Raw genomic sequence first — 9,109 nt, 5'->3', positions numbered from 1 at the left:
TAGTGGGTTTAGGGTTTACTGTTGAAAGGTTAAGAGGGTTTGAGAGTTAAGGGGGCTGAAGGTTTAGGTTTAGAGGGTATAGGAGTTAGGGTTTAGGTTTAAGGGTTAGGTTTAGGGCATTAGGCGGTTAGAGATAGGAGGTTACGGGATCAGTGGTTTAGGGCTTACAATGATAGCAGGTTTTGTTAGCTTAGAGTGTTAGGGCTAGTGGGTTATAGGGTTTAGGGGTAGAGGAGTTTAGTAGAGGGTTAAGAGGGTTTAGGGTTAAGGATGTTAGAGGGTTGAGTGTTAGAGGTTTAGGGTGTTTAAAGGTAGAGGGTTAGAGAGATTAGGGGCAGGGTTAGAGTCTTAAGGTTTAGCATTAGGGTTAGAGAGTTTAGGGTTGGGTTACAGGGGTTAGGGGTATGGGTTAGAGGCCTTAAGGATTAGGGTTATGGGTTAGAAGGGTTAGTGTTTAGGGTCAGAGGGTTTAGAGTTAGGGTTACAGAGTTAGACTTAGAAGGTTTAGTATTAGAAATTTTAGGGTGAGAGGGTTAGAGATCTTAGGGTTAGGGTTAGAGGGAAGGAGGGTTAGCTGTAGAGACTGGGAGGGTTTGGGGAAGAGTGTTTAGGGGTAGAGTTAGAAGTTCGAAAGGTTCGAGAGTTTAGGGTTAGAGGGTTTAGGACTAGGGCGTTTAGGGTTAGCAGGTTAGAGTTTGCGGGTTTAGGGTTTAGGGTCAGGGTTAGAGGGTTTAGGGTTAGAGAGTTAGGGGTTAGAGTTAGAGGGTTTAGGGCTTACTGTTAGAAGGTTAAAGAGTTGAGGGTTAGAGAGTTCAGGGTTAGAGGGTTTAGGGTTAGGGTTAAAGGGGATAGAGGTTATAGAGTAAGAGAGAGAGTTAGGGGTTAGTTTTAGAGGGTTTAGAGTTTATAGTTAGTTAGAGGGTTTAGAGTTAGAGGGTTTAGGTTTAGGGTAGACGGTTTAGGGCTAGATGTTTTAGTGTTAGAGGGTTGGGGGTTAGTGTTAGAAAGTTTAGGGTCAGGGTTAGAGGGTTTAGGGTTAGAGAGTTAGGGTTAGAAGGTTATGGGTCAGGGTTGGAGGGTTGGGGGGTGAGCTTGTTAGGGTTAGAGGGTTAGGGGTTAGAGGGTTTGAGAATTTAGCGTTTGAAGATTTAGGGCTAGAGGATTAAGGGTTAGAGGGTTTAGGGTGATGGTTAGAGGGTTAGGGGTTTGGGTTAGGGTTAGAGAGTTTCAGGTTGACTGTTAGAGGGTTACGGGTTAGAGGTGGGGTTAGGATTAGAGTGTTTAGTGTTAGAGGGTGAGAGGGTAAGAAGGTTTGGGGTTAGCGTTTGGCGGTTTAGGGATCGGAGAGTTTAGTCTTAGGGTTTTGGGGTTAGGATGTTATGGTTAGTTGGGGTTTTAGGTTTGCGCTTAGGTTAGAAATAGGTTAGGGGTTAGAAGTTAGGGGTTAGGGTTTTAGGGTTGTGGATTAGGATTAGGGTTAGGCCAGAGGAGCGTTGTGTGATAGCACAGATATGAAGGGAGGTCACCGCTTTGCAGCATGTGCAAGGACACGTCTCTCCTCCCTGCCTAGCTCTTCTATCTCCATGGCAGTGACCTGCTGAGCTCCCAGTGACACAATCTGAGGTCACAGTGAGATGTGCATCATCACAAGGAGGTCTCCCTGGTGCCAGAGTGGTGCCCTCCCTGCCCTGTGTGGCCCAGGCTCTGCTGGGCACTGCTCATGTGCTCCCCAGTGTTGCCCCTTGGAGCCACATCCCAGAGGCAGGAGGAGCAGAGAGGTGTCTCTTCATGTCCTGGAAAGCAGTCACCTCATTTCCCCCCAGATATTTCCCAAACCTGCTGATAATCCTTCAGGAATATCTCCAGATGATGCCAAAGGCTGAAAAATGTCTCAAAGGGAGCCCTGGAGAGGACACTTCTGCACTCCTGCACTGTCACGTCTCTTCTCCAGGCAGTCCATGAGGGAATTTAGGGCTTCAGGGTGGTCCAAGACAGGATCAAATTCATGGGGGCTGAAACAGCACAAAGTGTGGCCACAGATCGATATGTTTTGGGGAGCCTCAAGTCTTATTTCTGCGGTGACAGGACAGCCTTCCTCTCAGAGGTACCAAGGGAGGATCTCTGTTTTTAAAACTCCCCAGCAGGGTTTCTTACACTGTGATGCTTAAGATAGACATGAGACAGCAGGAAAGAGTAAATGGCAATGGCAAAAGCTGTGAGAAATTTTGGAAAGTATTTTTTTTTCAATGATTGCATTGAAGATACTCTAGAGACTTCCTTAAAACATTGTTTTAACAGGAGTGCAGTCAATTTATTTAATGTTGGCCACACCACAACAGAACATTTCCTTGAAGGTGGTCCCCTACTTTGCTCACCAGTTGAGAGAGGACAACACCTCAGAGTGCGACGTGCTCAGTGCAAAGAGTGAGGGGTGGCAAGGACAGCTGTGGGCAGGGGTGGTTTTCTGAGCAGTAGGCTCTGGGTGGGACACTGAAATATCCTGTTAATGGTGTAGACCTGTTTAAAACACAAATGTTTAGAAAATGTCTTAAAAATAGAAAGAAATTAAGAAAAAGAATTAAATGTTTTGTTATACTTTCCACTTTTCTTCATTTGTTCTATTTTAGCACCCTAGCCTTCTGCATGATCTTTTTTTCTTGAAAAGGAAAGTGATTTTGTAAACGGGGTGGGATGCAGTCCCAGAGCGCTGGACAACTAGTGCCACTGCAGGTACCATGGTCTCCCAGCCTCCCTTTGTAGCTCCAAGGGGCTCTGGTCTCCCGCAGGTCCCTGTGAGAGCTGCCAGGCCCAGGCAGGTCCTTCACAGACACTGGAATGTCTCCAAGTGCTGCTGGGTGCTGGTGGTTGGACACCCGAGCTCTGCCTGCAAAGGTGAAGGAATGTTTTCAATGTTAGGGAAAATATGAGCACACTTTCAACATCTCAGATGTTTGGCTTATGTTTGGCTTATCAAAGTTTTCCAGTGATGAAAGAGTGGAAATCTTCAGGAACTATCTGAATCTGGTGTGAAGTATTATTGATCTGCCCTTGAGATTCCACTGCTCTGTCCCTTAAAGTGTAGATGGCATCTCTGTGATCTCTCAGATATTTTACATGTCCTGAATACATAAATCATTTCTAAAGTCATATTTGCATCTAATCACTTAGACATATGCATTCCCCCCCACCCCCGATTTTTTCCCTTGCTCATTTTTCTATCTAAAATCTGTCAGCTCTCCAGTCATCTCTCAGATTCAGGGAGTTTAAACCTTGTCTTGCCTTTCAGGACTCTTGCTATGTCTTTTACTTTTCTTGATTCTTTTATTTTTTTTTCTAAATTTTACTATTAATGTGTCAGAACTTTACTATTATTGTTTCTAAACTTTACTATTAATGTGCCAAATCTCAACGATTTTGGTGGACTTCTTGGTGGACTTCATTGGAGGCAACTCAGACTTGACCTACAGTTGAGGACTGCAAGACAAATCCTTCTGTGCCTGCTTGCATCTATTTCACAGGGGAATTGGTGCACACGAGCTGTAACATTCATGTACTGCCTGGAGTAGAAACAGGTTCAGTTTGAACCAGTGATCCAAGCAGCAGCCAGTGGCTGATGAGAGAAATTACAGAGTTGAGGAGTTGGGCAGGAAGGTTCTTCATACAGGTTATCTTATCAAAAATCCTGCTTTTTTTATATATGTCCGGACATCATTGGGAGACACTGTAAGAACTGGAGAATGTAGGTATGACTCCTTCTGAAAACTGAGGGATAAAGAAGGCTTAAAAAGCAGCCATCTGTCTTTTTCAGGTGCCTAATGAAATCTAACTTCAACACAGTCTTAAAAACTCTCCAATTAGCCAAACAAGAACTGAAGCTCGAAGAACGTTATGGCAAGAGGCAATGGCTCCTGAGGGTTTTGCATCTTAATGTCCCCTTGGGGGTATTTGGTACTTTGCACATAGACCTCCAATGGTGGGAGGAACTTGAAGAAACCTCTCAAGAAGCTAAAGTCAGAAGAAAATCTCCAAGTTTCTAGGAGGGTTAATGGGTCTCGCTGAGGACCATTATGGGCAAAGCCTCCCTAGAGGCTGATTCGAGCAGAAAGCTGGAGGTCCTGATTGCAGGTAGGCAAAGGCAATGTGCAGGTGCCTCTGATGCCAGGTCATCTCTTCTTGTGTGTTATCAAGCAGATGGGCCAGTCACAGGTGCCCAGTTCCTGAGCAGGTGGATCCTTTCCATCATGCTTTGCCCAGGGCTCTTGGTGGGGGCAGTGTTCCAGGGCAGGACACCAACAGAGTACATCGTATTTCCCTGAGGGAAAGCAGGCAAGGAGGACCTCTTGTCATAAGGAAGAAGTCTCTTCTCTGAGGCCTCCTGTCATAAGGAAGAAGCTTCTTCGAGGCCTCAGTGGCAGAACCACTAGCTATGGCTAAGAGAACAAAGACCTGGTTCTTTTGGAGGTGCGAGTGCCCTCTGCCATCTCCCCATGAGTTTGTTCTGCACTTTCCCATGCTTGCACTTGTTTCCCTGCAGCTTGTAGATAATCAAGCTGTTTTCCTACCTTGTCCTCACTGCAGGATCTCTTCATCTTCCCCAATGTCTCTCTGCACTCACTGGCTGTTCTTTGAAACAGAAAGGCCTGTGCTGATCTCAGGTCTCCTCTGGGTGACCTGTATGACCTAACGTCATCCTATTTCTGTCTGAAATAGACCCATGGTTGCAGAAAAGCTGAAGATTTTCCCTAAGGTAAACAAAGGAAGACCTGGGGTGAAGAAAGTAGAACGGAACAATCATTCCAGCCATGAGGGTCCTCAGGGTAGTCTGGCTCCATCTTCTTGGTGCTATCCTGGTGTGCATGGGGAGGCTGTTATTAGGTCAGCCCACAGATTTCCCTTCTCCAGACTGAAGAAATCCATCTCTCTTATCCTCCCATAGTGACAAAGACAGCATTAGCTGTGTGTTCCCTGAATGTTCATGCCTCTTCCAGTCCTGGAATCATTTTCATCTACAAAAGACCTTAAGAATACCAGAGTGAAGTTGGTCGGGAATGATCCAAGTTCTTGCTGTCTGCTTCCAGGCACATTCACAAAATCACAGAATCACAGAATGGTTGAGGTTGGAAGAGATCTCTAGATGATCTCTGGATCATCTAATCCAACACCCCTGCTCAAGCAGGGACACCTAAATCATGTTGCACTGGGTTGCATCCAGGTGGGTTTGGAAGATCTCCAGAGAAGGGACTCTCTGGGCAGCCTGTTCCAGCGCTCTGTCACCCTCAGAGTAAAGAAGTTTTTCCTCATATGGAGATGAAATTCCCTGTGTGTCAGTTTGTGTTCATTACTCCTTGTCTTATTGCTGGCTACCACTTAAAACAGTTTGGCCCCATCCTCTTTACATTCTCTCCTCAGGTATTTGTACATGCTGATAAGATCCCCCCTCAATCTTCTCTTCTCCAGGCTGAACAGCCCTGACTCGCTTAGTGTTTCCTTGTAAATTAAAAGCACGTTACTCATGTACCCAGAAAGGGAGGATTTTCCTGCTGGACTACGGACTGAGCCATGAGCCAGCAATGTGCTTTTGTGATCTACAGAAGAGAAGGCAGAGATGGGATCTTAGCAGTGTGCCCAAATACCTGAAAGGAGTGTGCTGAGGGAATGGGGCCAGACACTCTCAGTGCGGGGCAGTGATATGGTAAGAGACAACAGTCACAAACTGAAGCACAGGAAGTTCTGCCGGAATTTCAGGGAAAACCTCTTGAGTGTGAAGCTGACAGAACGTTGGCAGAGATTGTCCAAAGAGGTTGAGGAGTCTCCTTCCCAAAGATATTCCAAACTGACCTTTATGTGATCCTGTGCAACATGGTCTATGTGAGCCTGCTTGTGCAGGGGGGTTGGACTAGATGATCTTCAGAGGTGTCTTCTAAGCTCAAGCATTCTGGGATTCTGTGGGATCTCCTCAGCTCCCAGCTTTCCTTGTCAAGGCTTTCATGACTGTAGTGTGGTGGCAGGTGCAAAGCAGAGCTCTGCAGTCAGGCCAGCTGGTCAGAACCTGAGAGGTGCAGGGCCAGGCTCTGCCATGTCCATAGCATGACCAGGCCAAGGACAAGGGCAGCAGCTCCCTGATAAGAGGGATGAGGCCCAGCAATGGGGCCCATCACTCTCTGTCTTCCCTACTCTTGTGCCCAGCAGATCCCCTCCCTTCTGCCTGCAGCTCCTCCAAGCCCATCACACTGCTCAGCACAGTCCAGCAGAGGACCCCTGGTCCTGCAGACCCTCCAGAACTCCTGTCCTGAGCTGGGGCACACAGAAACCTGGCTCTCCTTTGCATTTTCTGTCTCAGGATGTTACCCTGCCTCTCTCCTGGGACATCTCTGCTCCCCACAGAGCCTTTTCCCAGATCAGTGTCCCTATTGCTGGCTGAGCTGTTCCTGCACCTGCCCTGTTCTGGTGGTGCTGCTTTGCAGAGCGAGCAGCTGTGGGACAATGGTCCGTGGTGGTCAGAGAGAGAAGCAGACCCAGTTGGGCTGGGACTGCCACCACCGATACTGGTGACACATGACCCCAGAGTGTTTGCAATGGGAGGAGAAGTGTTTGGGTGGGCACTAGCTCCTGTCTCTGGCGTTTCACAGCAGGATTCACCCTCCAGTGCTGCTTCCCTTGCCCTCTGGGGTCCCCACTGCCTCTCCAAGGGCTGAAAGTCCTCCTTTCCTCATGTGCACCTGGATTTAAAGCTCTGCCTTCTGGTTACTCCATGGTGGACCATCCCTCATTTTGTGAGGCTCCACTCACAGCCCTCACCTGGACTGTAGAGGTCTTCTAAGCTCTCCTGGGGATCTCCTGGAGATTCTCCTCCAGAAGGATGGAGGACAAATCCCATCAGCACTGGCACCTGTGAGACCACCTGCTGCAGGTGATTCAGAAACAATTTCCCATCTCCATTGGCACTGGCCATTGAGAGATGAACTCCGAGTGCTGCCCTCGGTCCCTAGGAGATCACACAGATCAAACATCCTTGGAGCTTGTCTCCTAGAGCCTATGGAGTTCACAAGCAGAACACGAGACTCCTTTGAGATCTGTCTGTGAAGAAAGGCCATACTTGAGGCAAATCACAGGGGAGATGCTCTTTTATTATAGAAAATGTACTTGTGTAGGCCAGGTTTGGCATGAGGGTGCCCAGGCCCTACTCCTGCCTGAGATCACAGAAATGCACCAGGAAACACCATGTTACAAGAGCACTTAGGGCAAATAGGCACAAGAGAGCACAGCAGGACAGTGTGAAAATGAGCAGAAGAGCCTTGAAAAGAGAGAAAAAAAAAAAAAAAAAAAGTTCTGCTGCTGTTGGTGGACATGTCACCAGAAAAACTGCGGGCCCTTTGAAGGGTGCAGCAAGGAAATGCCTTGCAGTGTGGGGATTGCCCTGAGCAGCAGAGCTCTGTCCCCACAGGCTGCATCCAGACTCTCCTCCCCTCCACTCATGTCCCACTTGGACTGTTGGAGCAGCGTAGAAGGAAGGGACCAGTGCCGGGTGACACATGACAATGACCTCCACGGGAGAGCAGCTAAAATTACCCCCTGATTGTGGCTAGGGAAGGTGAGTTCTCCTAGAGGACACACGTGCCATGGTCTCACCCTGTCTGTACTCGTGCTGGAAGAGGCACTGCTCAGGGAAACTCTCCTCATTGCATGGGAGACATCGGAGGTTACTTAGTGGGGCTCAGAGTTTCCCCCCTCTTTGCTGGTGAAGGGGGAGGCCTGGCGTCCTGCTTCAACATGGTCCCTGTGGCAGATTGAAATGAGACATTCCTGCAGAGAAATGGCATGAACCAGACTATATATTTTTCCTTTATTGGAATATAAGAGAAAAAAAGCAAGCAAGACATAAATGAACAACACTTATCCTTAATGCCAAATCCCCTAGGACAGATCTTGTTGCTGGCACTAGACCTGCTGGATCAGTTTCCTTAGGGCATTCTTGAGCTCCTCATTCCTTAGGCCGTAGATGAGGGGGTTCAGTATTGGAGGCACCAGCGAGTACAGAACGGCCACCACCAGATCCAGAACTGGGGAAGAGATGGAAGGTGGCTTCAGGTAGGCAACCATGCCAGTGCTGACAAACAGGGAGACTACGGCCAGGTGTGGGAGGCACATGGAAAATGCTTTGTGCCGGCCCTGCTCAGAGGGGATCCTCAGCACAGCTCTGAAGATCTGCACATAGGACACCACAATGAAAATGAAACACCCAAAGCCTAAACAGACACTAATCACAAGAAGCCCTGCTTCTCTGAGGTAGGAATCTGGGCAGGAGAGCTTGAGGATCTGGGGGATCTCACAGAAGAACTGCTCCACCACATTGCCTTGGCAGAGCGGAATGGAAAATGTGTTCCCAGTGTGCAGGAGAGAAAGGAGAAACCCAGAGGCCCAGGCAGCTGCTGCCATTTTAACACAAGCTCTGCTGTCCAGGAGGGTTCCATAGTGCAGGGGTCTGCAGATGGCAACGTAGCGATCATAGGCCATGACTGTGAGGAGAGAAAACTCTGCTGAAAACAAGATTGCTAACAGGAAGATCTGGGCAGCACATCCTGAGTAGGAAATAGTCCTGTTGTTCCAAAGGGAAATGTGCATGGATCTGGGGACGGTGGTAGAGATGGAGCCAAGGTCGAGGAGGGAGAGGTTGAGGAGGAAGAAGTACATGGGGGTGTGGAGGTGGTGGTCGCAGGCTACGGCTGTGATGATGAGGCCGTTGGCCAGGAGGGCAGCCAGGTAGATGGCCAGGAAGAGCGAGAAGTGCCAGAGCTGCAGCTCCCGCTTGTCTGCAAATGCCAAGAGGAGGAACTCGCTGAAGGAGCTGCTGTTGGACATTAGTTCCTTAGAGGCATAGGAGTCCTGTCCGTGAAGGAAAGAAAGCCGAAAGTCAAGGCAGGCTTTTCTGAGCCAAGTCATTTCAGTTTCTCAAGGAACTCCCCACATTTCCTCTCTCCCTTATTTCACCTCCCTTTCTGGTTCTCCACTTTGAACTGGCTGAGTGTGTCACATGCAGCAGGGACTTCTGCCCATAGCTCTGGAGGAGTTGTTTCTGCTTTGCTGCAGGTGGAAATAGATGCACTAGTCT

General features: G+C 48.4%; 1 pseudogene; it reads right to left on the bottom strand.

The window, feature by feature from the left end:
* Nucleotides 1-7,914: 7,914 nt before the first annotated feature.
* LOC148595980 (olfactory receptor 14A16-like) lies at nt 7,915-8,859 on the bottom strand (annotated as a pseudogene).
* Nucleotides 8,860-9,109: the final 250 nt, after the last annotated feature.

The sequence above is a fragment of the Tinamus guttatus genome, unplaced genomic scaffold (assembly GCF_059628265.1).
Source record: "Tinamus guttatus ecotype Peru unplaced genomic scaffold, ASM5962826v1 Tinamus_guttatus_pri_ptg000037l, whole genome shotgun sequence".
Classification (NCBI taxonomy): Eukaryota; Metazoa; Chordata; class Aves; order Tinamiformes; family Tinamidae; genus Tinamus; species Tinamus guttatus.
This window is presented reverse-complemented; position numbering and strand designations above follow the sequence as displayed.